Here is a 16,752-nt window from a genome sequence, read left to right as displayed (position 1 = left end):
ATTGTGGCAGAAGAGCTGTCCTCTGAAGCACATTCCAAAATACGAATGGCGTTAATTCTGAATTCAAACTGCTGAAGGAAATCTCCGTGTTCGGATTCTGGGTGTCAGTAAGCTTGTAGTTGTGCAGATCAGAACCTGGTAAGATATCAGGTGAGCAAATGTATTTGCTAATTGCTGTAGGTAGCTCTCTATCAGTATGAGATTTTGTGCAAAAAGGATGGATGTTGATCTGTACCACATTTCTCTGTCAACAGCTGACCTTCGGTGCCTTTGTAGCAAGATGACAAACAACACAGTGGATATAATTTTGATCTAATTATATGGTGCCACTTGGTAACGCTGTGGAAAGTTCTTTTTTTGGTTCAATGCAAGCTCAAGTTGCAGTGTTCAGTGCAGCAGCAGTCAACAAGGGCAACTTTGGAACAGAGTTTTATTTATTTGGGTTCATAAAGTGGCTTATGCAAAAATAAGGAATGGTTTTACAAAGCAGTTGTCTTAGACTGAATATCAGATTCCTCAAACATCTGTTCCAAAACCCCTGTTAAATTCTCTTTCCATTTCACAAGGAAAGCCTGAGAAAAAACAGGGAGACCTTTCAGTATAAGCTAAAGGAAATTAACTGCAGACTGAGGAGACTAAGGCTATCCTCTGATGTTTGCTGTGCTGAGCAGTTAGCTGGAAAATTCCAGCTGCCCCAAATGTGAATGCACAGAAAGCTAGTCACTGCTTGGAGCACATGTGTCTTCCGGAAGAAGATCATTTAGTTAAGCTATGTGTGGATGGGAAACGTCTGGTTTATTAAGACAGACACCTGCCCTCATGTGTGCTGCAAGCAAAGCCAAGGTAGCCAGCTGTGCAAGCACGCTGATCCTGGAGGAGAGGCTCTGGGAAGGCGCTTGTGATGCTGAGGCCGGAATACAGCCCCATGCATTCGTCTGATTTATGTGGCCACATGCCCTGTTCTTTCTGTTCAGCTGCACAGTGGGATCACCAGGTCTTATTCAGCCTTTTAATGTATAGCAAAAATGGCAGTGCTAGCTTTTTTAATCTTTATTTTTATGAAAATATTGCAGTAAAATCAAATATTATGTGTCCATTTGACTTCAACTAACATGCACGGTGCATGCTAAGTGCAGTGCAGATGGTACAACCTGGACGGCTGCTGGAGGGAAATGGTGCATCTGAATTTTCTAAATTCTCTCCTTTCTTAACCCCTGCGTGCTGGCGTATTTTAGGAGTTTAATAAACAGCATTAGTCTACTAAACTGGTCCAGATAGTTTCTTTCTGAGGCTTCCAGCTTTTAATCATAGCCTGTGTTTTCATGTTAATAAAAGAGCAGGTTATATAAGCAGTTTGACTAATATCACCCCCAGGCTTCTTTCTGCTGAAGGTTTTGTGGTACTGAGCAATCCCTTAAATCCCAAAGCTATGCGTAATTGTATGATAGAGCTCAGCTCACCATATGCACTTTATATAATTGAGAGAATTCACTTAATTTTATCCACTACTAAAATGCAATTTTAAATGAAAAATGAGACTAATTAATACAATGGACAATTCCTCCTGACTCTAATAAACCCCATATTTATGTTTTGTTGGTATCAAGCAAGGTCTATTTTAATAAGGATGAATAATTATGGCTGGCCACTCCAGCCATTTGTCAGCGTAATAAAGGATAAGCACAATTAAAAGGTACTGCTGACTGACCAAATAAAGTCAGGCAAACAAACACGTATTCTTCTTTGAGGTCTTCGGCAGGTGTCAAGGTATGCCCTGCTCACTTGGATAGGAATGACAGATGGGCACTTACAGAGCAGCCTGTGCATGGCAAGAGGGCCATGCTGAGGTTCCACTTGCTTCCTTCTGCTGCTGGGTGGTGTGTGCTTCTGTGAGCCTTCTGCAGCCTCCCCAGAGCAGCACTGCATCCTTCTTACTGCAGCACCAGAGCCCCCTGCTTCCATGTGCCTGAATGGACGGGCTGTTGCATCGCAGGCAGTGCTTGGATCTGTGCTTATATCCAGGTACTCTTTTTCTCTCCCTAAGCATTTATATCACTTAGAACTTTCTGGAGTTGTTTTTCTACACTCGTTTATCCTTACAGATTCCCTGACTGTGTTGCAGAACAGTGAGAACCAAGAATGGGTGTGATCCTGGTCACAGGATTCAACGGATACAACTGCTATTAAAATTAATGACTTAGGTAATGTCCGCCATTTCCTGCGCTGAAAGTCACTGCAGCCCATTGATGTCAAAAGCAAAATGTATTAGCCATCCTTTGACCCTTTTGAGGTTATCAGGCCCTAGAGTTAATCACTGTCGCGTTTACTTTGGTCACCACTAGAATAGCAAATCCCCTTCTGGATGGCAGGGAGAGCAACAAAGAGGAGCAGATCTAGATCCTCCAGTGCTCTCTGCTTTTCGGCCATCTCTGGAAAGCAGGCACTTAACACGGTGCATCACCAGTCTTCCCTGGGCACTCTAGTACAGTACTGTGCATCTTGAATATCTGGTCAGATTGATGTCTGACTTCGTCCCCAACAGTTCTCATAGTTTGGTACAAATTGAGTCTGTCACACATGCAGCATGCAAGTCACACTCTGCCAGCGGCCAGCAGAACAGTTTCTCCTTTATCTTTAAACTTGATCTGTTGTTTCCATTCCTGGATTTCTCAGTGAGTTGCTGGATTCCCTGTGTCCTCTGAGGTTGGCTGGGGTGTGTGCCAAGTCAGGCACTGCTGCCAGCTCCTGGGTCTGCTCGTGCATGGGGACCGGGGTGTGGAATAGCAGAGCAAGGAACAGCTTTACCTGTCCCCAGGTGACCTGCCTGAATTCAGGAGTCTTGCAGGGCTGCCTTTTGTCTGCTGCTGGTCCCTGGCAGCAGCACTGAGCGCTTGCAGTGCCAGGGCACGTTCCCACTGCCACCAGTGCTGGACATGTAGCTCTTGCTTCCTGGGCTGCTGAGCTGCCTGCCCTCGTGCCAAACATTGCACTTGCAGGTGGGTGCATGTCTGAGCAATGCTTGCTGCTTTTTTTTGCTTAATTAAACAATTTAATCATGGTATCAATTAACATACTTCCCTGTGTTTCTCTGCAGTGCAAAGGGTGCTGTTTCTGCTAGTTGGGGTGAGCAGCACGCAGTCACTTTTCCTATCACAATAAGCAAATAAAATGTGTAATTGATCATTGTGTCAAAAGTTTTTCCCAATAAATTATTTTCCTTCACTTCATTAACTCTGCTGACCGGCTGCTAAGAGGGCATTGTGAGCCCTGCTCAGTGGAATATGTTTTAATTTCGTACTTGTGGTCATGGCAGGCAGATTTACCTCCCAGTTAATAACTGATGTATCAAGATAATGGAAATAACGTGTTTGATTAAAATGCGTTCAAAACAAGTTCACTGTTAAGAAAACCCTCTGGTTTCCTGTGTTGGAAATTAAGGCAGTAAGAAGCTTAAACAAGATTTCAAATCTATATTTGACCTTTAATTGGCCTCAGCAAGGCAGAGCTAAATTAGCATCGTGTGTTTAAAGAGATTTTTATTTTCAGAATGTTGTGTTAAGTCTTGGTATCATCCTCCAGTTTCACAAGCTATGGTGGAGAAATTAGAGTTGTGCCCCCCCCTGCCCGCCCAACTCCCCTGCCCGGTCCTCCTGCTGATGAGGTAAATGGTAATGGCACATTTCCCCTCTTTTATAGGCTTGTGCTTGAGAGTGCTAGATCTGATAGCATGCTCCATGGCTGCACTCTTCTGGCATATAAATTAGGATTTATAACACGGTTTAACTCTTCCAAATGATTGCAGGGTCAGAGGTGACTGCTGCTTTATGGTATGGTTTCAAGCACGGAATATTGGGATGTTTTAGTCCTGGTAGGAAAGTTTATGATAAAAGCTTCTTGTGGTAAATGCAGTTTTTAGGAGGAAAATAATTCTGTGCATCCTAGTAGCTGCAATAAAATGAAGAATAACTTCTTTCTTATTTATTCATCAAGGTAACTTAGTGTTATTCTCTGAATAAAGCGTGGATTAGCAATTAGAGCATTGCTTAGTCTGACCCTTCTGCTGCAAAGATCTAGAAGTCTACAAGAGAGGGGTTCCCTACGTTGGATTTCCTCTAGTGCAGGAAAAAAAAAAAAGGGGGTTCTGCAGGTCTGAAGTGCATCTGACAGAGCGCTACAGGCAGGTCTCAGGGTCTGGGATCCCTGTGTCTCCTGCCAAATGAGGCAGGACAGTGAGTGAAAACTACTGTGGGCTTTTCTTCTTCTCCTCCATCCTTTCTGCTTGCTGTTGGAACAGCATGGGCACTTCATAATGTGCCTGAAGCCACCTCCACATGTCACAGCCACATGCGAAGAAAATATTTGTGTTTTCTGACTTCTGTGTGTATAACTGCTCTTGTTAACATTTGTGCAGTTCTGTAGGTAGGTAGCCTTCAAGCAATTTAAAACTGTGAGCTGCATGCCTCACGGTGTTGTGTAGCTGTGTAGATGACTCCCTTCTGCATGTCTGGAAAGCCAAGTTGTTATCTCCATGCGGCAGGCTGACTTATGTTCTTGGGGTGTATTTCAGCCATGTCTTTCTGCTACGGCCACCATTTCCTTTACTTTAACTTCCTTGTTTATAATCTCCACCATCTGCCTCCTTCTGCTCTTGTACCTTATCTGCTCTTACTTATGTGTGTATTCAGAGTTTCTTTTGTGGTTCCCTGAAGTTGGAGGCACTGGGACAATTCCTGTCCCTGGTGGGCTTGGAACTACACCTGTGGTGGCTGATGGAGCTGCAAGAGCAGGAGCGTGCAAAGTGAGCCTCCAGGGGAGTAGTACCCAGCTGCTGTTGCAAGAGGTGGAACTGAGGCATGCCACTTTGCTCAGCTGATGCTAAAATAGCAAAGAGGCAGTGCATGACTTACAGTACTAAACAAAAATGAATTTTTGGTGATCATTTACCTGGAGAGACTTAACAATGGCTTTTTCCAGAAGAGTGATATTGATGAAGAATATTGTGGAACAAACTCTGCTTTTGTCTCATATTTGAAACGTTTGCAGGAGGTGAGCATTGGCTGAGCAGTGGTTGCTGTCAGCCCACCACAGGTCCTAGGACACTTGTTCTCATCCTGGAGCTGCAGGGACAATCAGGGTAGGGAGAAGCAGAGTGGAGATAGTAGTTCTGGTGGCAGAGGAAGGAAAGAGAGAACTGGATACTTACAAAGGAATTTACTGAAAGATAATTTACAATTTCTATGGAGTGGACACCTGGAAAGTAAATCTTCTCTAATCAGTGTTCTTACAGTTTCCAGGTATGTTCCTAGCTGCCAGGACCCCACAGTAAACCCACGTGGACATACTCTGCCCGGGTGTCTGGGGAACCTGGGCAGGGATCAGCACGTTCCCCATAGCAGCCTCTGCTGGGGCAAACACCAGGCCAGGAGGCAGCAACGCTTATTTGGGTGCTGTCAGAGAGGGCAGCCTGCATGCAGGTGGCACCCGCCTCAGCACACTTATTTTGTTGAGCTGTTCTGTGATTATTATTTTTTCCAACCAGAAAACAATGAAATTGATACAAGGGAGTTGGAAGTGGCCTCGTCAGAGGGTTCATCATCGAAATTTAAGTGCAGAAATAGGAGTTCTGCTTCTGCCCACATAACTCTTCAGTTTATCCAATTTGCAATGCTTGTGATTTCTCAGAGCTTTCGATTAAGCAGACAGGAGGATGTGAATGTTTATGTACGAAAGTTTAGAAAGTGACTTAGCTAAGAAAATTCCTTAAATATCAGGAGCAGTGAGCTGCACAAGGATGATCTATCTATCTCTATATATATTTAGACAATTATAGGAACTTATTTGGGTCAATAAAGAATGCCTGCTTTTATTCAGAGAAGCTGTGACTGGGGCATGAAAAAACATTGCAAGGACTGTTAAGGGATTTTTAAGTTCCTGTGGAGACTTTCAGAACTTCTTTTTTATTATTCTAAAGTTGCCTTATACTGTGCTTGATCTTTATATGGAATACCAGCACTGCCAATGCTTCAAACTCTAATTGAGTTGAAGGCAGTTATTGGGCTCAGCAGAGGGAAATAGCACTTTACAGGTGGTCACATTAAATGATCCAGCGGCCCCCTTCTGGTCATAAAAATGTTGAATTTTTTTCCCCATTATCCTCGAATGTAAAATACGCACTGAGCTCTTTGTTCTCTTTTATATCAAGTTATAGAAGGCGCTGAAAGCAGAACCTGGAATGAGAAGGAGGAAGAAAATGAAAACTGGAAACAAAGCACATCTTAAAATGAGCCTATCCTCAGCACGCAAGAGCTAAATCGGTGCAATATGTTGTCAGACCCACTGCAGCACAAAGCGCGGCAGACGGCTCTGTGCCTCGCAGGGCACCGCAGCGCTGTGCTGCTCTCCCACGCGAGCTGGGTCTGCGTGCGGTGCTGCAAAGCCTGGTCAGCCCAGGGCAGGAGGCAGCTGTGCTCACGGGGCAGTGTGGCCCGCTGCTCTGAGCACGGTGTCACCAGAAGCAGGCTCACGGCCTGGCCTCTGTGCAGCTGGGCTGCCCCACAGCTCACACAGGGTGCCGCCTGTGTGTACCAGCGGTGTCCTGAGCCCTGCACCATCAGCTGTTACGGTGGGACCGCAGCACTGCGCTCAGGGGCTGGGGGAATCCATCCCATGGCATGTGGTAAAAGTGCAGGATGTGTTAGAGGCAAATAGGGGTTGACTGCTGTCGTGCTCTGAGATTGGGAATCCTACAGCTACTCATAACATACTCATAGCTACTCATTAGGGATTCCTACAGTACTCATTGTGTCCACTTACACTCTGTAGGTGGGAGAAGGCTCTGGGCTTTGGTCTGTGGGCTGGCAACGTTAATGTCTCTTGTGGGACTTAACTATGAATTGAATTTTTTAGGAAATTGTTGGTAAAGCTAAAGATATTGACAGTGGTGTGCGTGTGCAGCCTGTCCTGGGGCTGAGTGAGGAATGTCAGTAACGCTGCTGCTGAGGTAATTTGAACTGAAGATGAATTAGCAACAAGAAAAAATCTGAAACATGTACACCGGGTTTCTGCACAAAGTGATCAGTTTTGTAGCAGCTTGGCCTTACGTGTCAGAAAGCTGTGTCTTCAGTGCAGCCACCGATGGGAGCCCGGTGCGCACTGGTGCTTAGCTCAGGCTGTGATACGGACTGACCAGGTGCATGCCCTGCTGCCCCAAGTGAGGTGGTGCTGTCCCTGCTCACTCACATCTCCTTTTTTTCCAGGCTTTTTTTCCTCAGGAATCCTAGCTGTTAGGAACTAGATATCGGGAAGATGTTCTTTCCTGTGAGGGTGGTGAGACCCTGGAACAGGTTGCCCAGTGAGGCTGTGGCTCCTCCCTGGGAGCACTCCAGGCCAGGCTGGATGGGGCTGTGAGCAACCTGGGCTATGGGAGGTGTCCCTGCCTACAGCAGGGGTTGGAACCAGGAGATCTGAAAGGTCCTTCCAACCCAAACCATTCTACCATTCTATGATTCTGTGAATCCCTTGAAAAAATAGTCCCTATGTAGTTCATAGGCTGGGTTAGAAAATGTAGTCCTCTATTCTGATTTTGTCATTATTTTCTCATGACCTGTGAGGTCTGTCTGGACCTGTAGGGTGAGCCAGGCTCACTGTTTTCTAGGAGCTGTGATCTGGCTGTCGATCTGGCTACTTTTCTCAAATGGGGTTCAGGCCCTGGCTGCTGTAGGTGGCTCCCTGCTGAACTTGCCTCCTGTCTCATAGGGCAGACTGAAATGTCAGCTTGCACTGAGAGGCCAAAGACTTGCTGCTCTGAGGGAACCACTGAAATAATGTTGTCTGCAACCGAAAGTGTGGGCAGAATTGGACTCTACCAGTGATGTGCCTGCAGGCAGTGGGAACTGGCGCTCACAGATGCTTACAGCTGGTTGTCCCCAGCTCTACAGGTCCCAGTGTTGCAGGTGATAGGAGGCTGGCCTCTCGCAGTTGCTGTGTGAGTTCCTGACTGCCGCCTTCTCCCTTTTTCCATTTCAGAATAGTCTGCTCATGAGTTAGAGAGACTCAGAAACCAACAGGCTTGTTTAATTGGCTTTTTGAAAGACCTTGCGGGCATTAGGTCTGTCCTCTCTGGGGTGTTGGGGCAGAGGTTGCGCTTGAGATCTAATGGCATTACCCTGAAGGCTGCTCACTGGTGAGAGAGCAAACGGGTATTTCAGGCAGATTTAGAAACTGGGAGGGAGATGGGAGAAGAAAATACTGCACAGTTGTTTGATGTGCTGATCAAAAGATAAACTAGAATCAAATTAAACCTCAAGGGTTTGTATGGCTTCGCTTATGTTTTATGCAAATCCTCCTGTACAAAAAGGAATAAAACACCATTGCATTTCAGGGCAGATGGGGTACAAATGGTGAGAAGTTTTCCCCTTTTTTATTCAGTGAATTACATTGCCGTTTTACAATTTTTCCTTACCTGTACCTCTTCATTTCTGATCATTAGACATCTAGATATGATATTTGCTCATCATTTGACCTCTTTGAATCAGGAACATAGGGTTTTTTTGGATAGTTTAAATTGGCACAGCAATGGGTCTGTCCTGAATTAAAACCCATAAAGGTCTGTCTCATAGTATATACTGGGAGTGTGAGCTTTCTACTGCCTTTCACTAATGCATCATGTATGCCTAGAAGTGTGACGTGCCACTTTATAATGCAGGGAACAGCCTTATGTGGTATTTGTGCTCCCTTAATCTGAAATACGCTCAGCAGTAATGGAACCTGCTGCCTCCTTCCCAAAACTGAACAACTGAAACCGAGGCCAAGTGGATTCCCTCTCTCATTGCAGCACCTGGATTTCAGTGAAGTTTCCTCAAATGTAAGAGGCAGATGTGCAGGACAGGTGGCAGTTTCTGTAAAATCTCAACGCTGACATGAGCCATGAAAAATCCTTTCTTTCCCAACCTCTGGAGATTCACCCCTGAGATTCACAGTCTGCAAGGTTTGTGTGTTTGGTGGGCTCTGGCTTTGTTTGTCAACACTGTGGATGCCGCAACAAAGAAAGTGATTTCTCTTCACAGCCATTCCATTTCTCTCTCGGCATCTCATCAAAAGTCTAAAGGGCACACAGCTTGAGGGTGCACTATGTGTTTGCTTTTATTTTTATTTTATTCCTTGAAATGAAGGGTGGAAGTCAAGAAGTGAACTCTGTCAAAGGCTGAGACAAAATCTCAGAATACGGCCAGGTATTTTCTCAAATGAAACACCTCTCAAATATTCTAGATTGCCCAAAAGCACATAGAAAAGCATGTAAGAAGCAGTTTGTCTCAGGTATGAACAAGCCCTAAAAAATCTTGGAACTAGGAATCGACAGTGCTTCTGGTAAACAGGGCCTCTTACAAAGCAAGAATATCGATCTTGCAGCTCCAAGCACAGCTCAGGAAAGGCTATTTCAGGAGGCATATTGGTGCTGGCTGCCTTTTGCTTATGTCTTGTTTGTAATTTAGTTGAGAGTTCAGTGTGAGTCAACCAAGGAAATACTTTGGCTTGTGCCAGGAGAGCCATATTGAAGGTACAAGATTGTTTCTGTCTCAAGAGCTAAACTTTCAGCTCTTCTTTCCGTGTATCAGGACTCAGTGTTTTCCTTGGACAAGGGACAGTATCAATCTGTCACTGCTCTCAGATTTCTGGTTCTTTATCTTATCATAAAGTACTGTGAGATGGTTTTATGAAGGCAGCTATTGTCATAACTACTATGATCATTTTACTTGCTTTGCTCTATTCCTGGCCTTTTGTTTTTTGTTAGCTGGCAGATGAAAAACTAAAAAAGGCTCTTGTGGGTTGAATCCACAAAATGGCAATCAAGGAGGGAGGTAGGCAAGCATTTTTGGTAACGTGTTCTTGCCCCTTTACTGATGTCAACTTACTCAAAGTTTGAGTACACCTCTGTGCTGGTCCCGGATGTTCTGCTCCTGCAAGAGAAGTGTGCCCTGCCAGCAGGGCTCAGCTGCTGCTTGCTGGCATTTGGCTGTTGTAGCCCTTGCATCTGCTAAGGCTGCTGCACCTGGGTGAGTGCAGTGGATGGAAAGCTGAAGCACAGGTTATGGCTTGTAGTGCAGAGCAGTAAGTGCTGCATAAAGAAGATAGCCTTCCCCTGTGCTGGGTGTGCCACTGGAGGACGTGCAGAAATGCACTCTTTGGTGCAGCTCCTTCTGAGCATCTGATTTTGTTGGATGTATTTAAAATAAAACATTAGATGAATGTAAACTGATGAGAGATTCAATAGACTGAAACTGCTCACGACTGTCAACTCTAAACTGGTTTTTAATCTTTAAATTGCTTTTTTTTTATCTTTTGAATTCCCACTGCCATGGCAATCAGTATACAGGCGTGATAATATGGAAATGCTGACATTCAGAGAACCTTTTTCTATCACAGAAATTCTGTATAAAGATGTAGTTCTGAGATTCTAGAGCTGAATATACTGCATTTTCCTGGCTTGTGCAGATGGTACACACCTGTCAGTCATAGCACAGGCACCCGCAAAGAAGAGCAGCCTGGCTGTTAAAGGACAGATACAAGATGCAGGAGCAGTAAGTGCAGTTTCTGGCTCTGTTGCAGAATGTCTCCATAAACTTGAGCAAGTCAGTAGCCTTTCTATGCGGAGCTACCTTCATCTGTTCTTCTCCTGTCACGTCCAGTTAGGCTGTAAATTCTTTGCCACATGGAAGGACTTTTTTCAGAGCTAAGGAAGCATTTCTGTATGTTGACACAAGCATCCAGTCAGAGCCCATCTTGGGCTGGTAGCTTCTGGCAGTTGTGAAATAGTTGCTGGTAAGGAGCAAGCTCTTCTCCATCACTTCCATTTCCAAGGCTCCATTGGAGAAAGTCTGGCAAGGGCCAGACAGCAGCCAGCTCCATCCAATCCATCTTTTCTCTTTCCCTTTTCTCTCCAGTTCAGGGAGATCAAAAGCTCTTCCATGGCAGCTGCATGGAGATTTGCTAGGGATTAGCTCTTGCTATGGAAGTCTGACAGTGGAAAAGGACACAGTGCAGTCTTTGTGTTTGAGCAGCCTTTATCCATGCTCTTTGGCAATAAGGATAATTAATGGATGCTGGCTATTAGCAAATGAAGGCCAACTGAATGGTTCTGGCTTAGACCAGCCAATTCCTTGTGTCAGAACTTTATCAATTGATACTGAGGTGTTGCTTTTGTCACTGAAAGTGAAGGTTAGGTTTTGGCCTGACATCCAGCACAACTCACCTGACCATGCTTGATGGTTGTTCTAAAAAGAAAAAAGAAAAAAATCGTTGCAATCCAGGTATACAGGACTGGATTTCTAAAGCAACGATGCACACACTGCTGATGGGACCGGACTTCCCATACCCAGTACCTGTGTGCTGAGCTTGCTTCTCATCCAGAACACGCACATGGTGGTCACTAGGTGAGCTTGCCAGGTCCCTGGAGCAGGTGGGTTGTGCGTACATGCAGGAGCTGAGTTTTTTTCCCCTTCAGCAGTCCATTGGCTTAAAGGAATGGAGCAGGTGGGCATGGGACAAGAAGTTGTGATGGGAACCAGTGCCTGAAAGTCTGCTTGCCGAGAATGAACAGAAAGTAGAGCTCAGCTGGGAGTCTGTGGCAGAGATCGGACTTTTCCTGGAAGTAAGAGGGATTTCCATAGTGTCAGTGGTGTGCCAGCTATAGACCTGCTGCTTCTACCTGGGAGGTGCATGCAAAGGAGTCAGGCCCTGCACGAAGCACACTGAAGTCTTTCAAGAAGTGTCGGACACAGAAGCTGCTGAAGGCAGGAGAATGCCATTCCCTTTGCAGTAGACTGCGAATCTTGGCGTTTCCCTACGCTGCGTGTCACATTACAGTGCGAGGAACCCAGTAATTTCACAAAACAAAAAGATCCACTTCTCAAATGTTGTTTTCCAAATGGTGAAGCATTTTGGTGGTTTCCAATGAAGTGTTTAATGGTCAGGAGTAACCATAATCATATATCAGCTGTCATTGTCGCTCAGGGGGTAATAAACAGAACACAAAACCTACAGTTTAGTGGGGACGTGTCCTTTGTGGTCCTTCAGGAAGGGCTGTACTGAAAGAGGAACAATAAATTTGCAAGAAACAGCAGCATAGCAAGAATACATCATCACCATCAGTGCTTGGGGACTACAGGATATACACCAATTTCAAGCTGTGCTATTAGAACTGCTGCTTGCAAAAAGCAGTGGATGTGGGGCTCATAGGACTGAATTTAAATTGGAAACATTTACCCTTCTGTGTCTAAGATTGTGCGAGCAGCCTGCCTGCTGTGCCTTCTCCGCTGTTGGGTTGTAATGCTCTTTGACAAGGTCTTTTTCCTCTGGTAGACTTGGAAGAACTGGGCCTTTGGGCAGGTTCATGGAGATCATTTAGTGCCACGGTCCTGGAGCCTTGGTGGAGCTGAAACCATTTGTCTGCTGTAGGCCTGGAGTAACTGCCCATGTGTTCTGTAGGGCAGGTTCTCTTATGTGATGTAGTTTAAAAAAAAAAAAAAAAGATAAATTGCAGTTCAGTGAATCTTTTGATCTTGAAAAGCATCTCTGGTCTGAAAACAGCTGTGCACATTATAGATGTCCAGGTAGGCTGCACGAAGAGTCAGGCTTCGAGAAGGCAAAATAAGCGTTACTGTTTATATGCCATGTGCAAAGCCCTCCGCAGCCATCTTCAGTACAAGTTTTACCCAGTGTCAGCCAGGAACTGCTACGCTAAGCCTGTTGCATATTTGTTTTACTTATTCCTTTATATATTTATATTCTATATAATTATATTCTATACTATATTCTATAACTGCAATTGGTTGAGAGTGCTGGAGAAGAAGCATCTCAAGCTGTTTCCTAGGACTCTCCAGTTTGCAAGCTGATTGGTCAGGGAAGGAATGCAAGTGCCAGCACCTGTGTGCATGCACAGTAGACACATACGTGCTCTCTGCCTGAGCCTGCTGCAGGCGTGGGGCCAGCTATGGCGGGGAAGGGGCTGAGCCCTGGGCTGCTGGTGGGCTGCCATGCATGTGAAACAAATCACTGAAATGCAACAAGGTGAGGCTGCAGACCACAGTGCATTCATTGCAGGTGGAACTGCTGCTGAGGACAGCAGTGGCAGAATCATAGAATCCTTAGAGCTGGACAGGAGCTCTGAGGGCCATGTAGTACAACTCCTCTGCAGTGCACAGGGACACCACAGCTGGATCAGGTTGCATAGGGCCTGATCAGCCTGGCCTTGAAAGGAAGATGGTGTAGGGATGCATTCAGCATGGATGAACTCTGCTCCACACTTGGGAATTGGAGAATGCAAATGACAGCTTTTGTGGTGCCCAGGGGCACTGGGGGCACCGGGAATTTGGCAGGAAGGTTTTCTCTTGTTGCTACTTGAGTGACTTGGACGAAACATGAAGCATCCAGGCTTAGCTCCCTGAGAACTGAAGGGGGCTGTGCCATTGCTTGTGCAGCAGTCGGCTGCATGCTGAAGGCAGGGAGATGAAGTGCCGGGTTTTAAACTTCTGTCATGTCATTGCAGGGAATTGGAAAGGCATTCTGAAAAGGTTCTTGGTATGTGCAAGCTGCTGGGCAGCTCATCTGAAGAGGATTTAATCTCATCAATAGCAATGTGAAAAGAGACACGGGGGAAAAAGAAGTGGGGGGAGGCAATGGTTTTGGAAATGGGTTGTGTATTTGATCTGCAGCACCCATGCTGGGCTGAATACATGGGATTTTGTCTAATCTTGCAAGCAAAATATTTCCAACGCTGTCCAGAGCGTGGACAGGAAATGAGAATGGAGTTGCAGGTACTGTTGGCACATGGGAAGGAGTTCTGGGGCAGAACCAGGCTGCAGAAATGAAGCAGGTCAAGACTGCATTTGGTTCTATGGTTTCTGCAGATTGTTCTTGCTCTTGGATTGTTGAAGCTTCAATATATTTAAAGTCCACTTACTGAGTTAAGTGATCTCATGTGAATTCATTGTTTTTGTACAGCCTGAACAAAGAGCTGATAAAAACATTTTGGTATCCAGTGCTGCATACCATGCACAAGAACCAGTGGCCAAGTGGATGTCTGCTCTCAGAGCTGCTATTAAACAGCAAAGAGCAGACTGGCCCTTCTGTGTCCTGGGGTGCATTTTTCCGAAATATATTTTAGAAGGAAACTTCAGTATTTTTTATTGCAGATGGTGGATGATACCTTAGAAACAGCTCGAGCTCAAGAAACAGTCTACTACTGTAATGTCAAAAGTGTAGCTTTTATGGTTGCTTTAGTCAAGCCGGGTCTAGCTGGCAGCCTCTGGACACCATATGCACTCTCTGCAACATGATGTAATGCCTACTGTAGTTGGTGATATCAGTCTATCATCCATTAACATATTTTAAACAGCATAAAATTAGTATCTGAGAAATCTAGACTTCGCACCTTTCCTTCCCATGCCATTCACACTCAGTTGACACCTTACAAGAAATCTGTGTGAAGCGCTCCTTGGAACAAGAAGACCCATTTCAGCTGAATTAAAGGAACTTGGATGGTGACGCTGGGGACACTTCACTGGCAAGATTTTGCTCTCACTCCTCTTTGGTTATGGCTGCTTGCTCACTTTGCGCACTTAGTGCTGCCATGAGAGCTGCACTCAGGTCCCTGAGGCCAAGCCCCACGAAGCACCTCAACTCTGTGCATGCAGGTAGCAGAATATATTGATAGGTTTGGGCTCAGGCAGTAGAGGCCAGAAGTACTCGGGAATTTTTGTACCCCAAGGAACAGAGAATGTCAACTGGGACTTGGTGGTACTCAGATGGAGTGGCCTAGGAGCTGGGCTCTGCGCAGGGCTGGAAGCCAGCCTTGCAGTAGGGGACGTCTGTGTTGGCCCTGCAGGGTCAGTGGCTGAGTGAAGGCTGAGGACAAGGGTTGTGTGCTTGACAGCCCAGCAGCAGCATGGCTCACACAGCTCTGCAGGCAGCCTGCTGCTGGCTCGGCTGGGCCTGTCTGGGAGGTGGCAGAGGAGGGCAGGCAGGGAATCATACTTCTGTCTGCCTGGTTTGGATCCGTGTGCTGGGTGATGGCTTCCTTTAATCCTGCAGCTCAAGTGGTGTGATTTGGGCTCAGCAGCACTCCTTATAAACCTACTGCTGTCCTTACAGACAGCACTCAGCTCCCCGGTGTTTCAAAAAGGCTTCACACAGCGATTTCTCTCCCATCTCTGAGCAGCATCTGCTGTTCTGAATCGTCTGGGCCCAAAGCCCTGCTCACCAGTGAGCTGCAGCCTGCCCTGCGGCCTGCACTGATGCCTGTCAGCATGAATCTGCCTGGCTGTAAGCACCTCCTCACACGCATCCTGCTGCCTTTCTACTCCTGCAGGAACTTTGTGTTGCTCTCTCAGCAGGGCTGCTCGCTGCTGGGCCCTGAGGTGAGCAAGGAAGGTATGCCTGTGGTGCGGGGATCCGCTGGGTTTCTGAAGATGCCAAGCAACAAAGGAGACTGAATTTTGAAAGGCAAGCTTCAGCACTTTCTGAAAACAAAGCCTCTTTAAGATGCCCGAAATTGATCACTCCAAATAACAAAACATACTTGAAAATATTAATCATCATCCTTGGGCTGGGCTGGGCTGGGCTGCTGCCACGGTTCTGCTGCCTGAGCGCAATAGCTTTGCCTGGCTTCAGCTCTGGTATTGTTTCCTCTTCAGCTGACTGAACTGTGTCTGCAGAGACTGGAAGACATAAGGGGTAAGCACATGAGCTGAAAAGGCTAGACTCAGGAGCCAGGCTTGCACTTGGTGTTAGTAAGGCTGTGGGTGAACTACATCACTAACCAGTGGGAGATGCAAACACCAGATCACCAGGCACAGAGGCTCTTGGTCAGGGAACTGAACCAAAAGTGCTGCAGTGGCTGTGCTGCTGGGAAGGGGAAGGGTGTGAGCTCTGCTAAGGGCCTCCCAGAACCTTACTTTCATCACTTAGGATAAAGAAAAAATACAGCCTAGCTGACAGCAACCCTCTGCCGTGCAGGAAACAAATAGTGATCGCAAGCAGGAGTGACAGCCAGCCCAGCATTGTGCTTTCTGAGTCTGAATAGAGCTGTTAAGCAGCATCTGAGGGACTTGAGCAATGATGATTAAAATAGATGCTATCTCCTGGCCCTAGCAGGATACAAAATGTGTATTTTCGATGGCTAAATCCTGAAACAATTACAGCCTGTAGCACACTCAGGTTCTTTCTTATCTTTCTCATGGCCTGTTGGCAGTATCTGTTTTCTTAAATGACATTGTAATGTTTAATGCTCCCGAGGAAAGCTGATGTTGGAGTTTGCATGTGTGTGGAAGTGAGGATCAAAATAAACCTTGCAGACATTGCTAAAACCGCCTATGCTGGTAATTTAATACCCCAACCCTCAGGGAAGTAATATTCTCACTCCTCTTATGGGAAGATATTTTCTTCATTATGTCAAGAGTGCGGTGGGCTATGCATGCTGCAGCTTCACCACCCACAGCCCCCTCATGTAAGCAGACTGGCATTCACATGGGAACTGCTGGGCTTGTTTCTGTTGGGGAATTGTTGCACGAATCGATGGCACGGGTGTGTGTGCCAGGGTGCATTGCATGCGGATGGATTGCTGTGCTGATGCACTGACCAAATTGGTGGTGGATTTCCACGAGTGAACTGTTTTAGAGGATGAGGTGTTTTATTCTCATCCTTGTCCTGGAGCATCTTTTTCAGCCATTTTGCTGCACATCTCCAAGATGGATGTGG

General features: G+C 46.1%; 1 protein-coding gene across 1 annotated transcript in view; it reads left to right on the top strand.

Moving 5' to 3' along the window:
* GPC1 (glypican 1) overlaps window positions 1-16,752 on the top strand; it is a 158,856-nt gene that overhangs the window by 48,901 nt on the left and 93,203 nt on the right. The gene's annotated exons all lie outside the window — the stretch shown is intronic.

The sequence above is a fragment of the Lagopus leucura genome, unplaced genomic scaffold (assembly GCF_019238085.1).
Source record: "Lagopus leucura isolate 7727_CA_CO unplaced genomic scaffold, USGS_WTPT01 Super-Scaffold_100049, whole genome shotgun sequence".
NCBI classification, from domain to species: Eukaryota; Metazoa; Chordata; class Aves; order Galliformes; family Phasianidae; genus Lagopus; species Lagopus leucura.
This window is presented reverse-complemented; position numbering and strand designations above follow the sequence as displayed.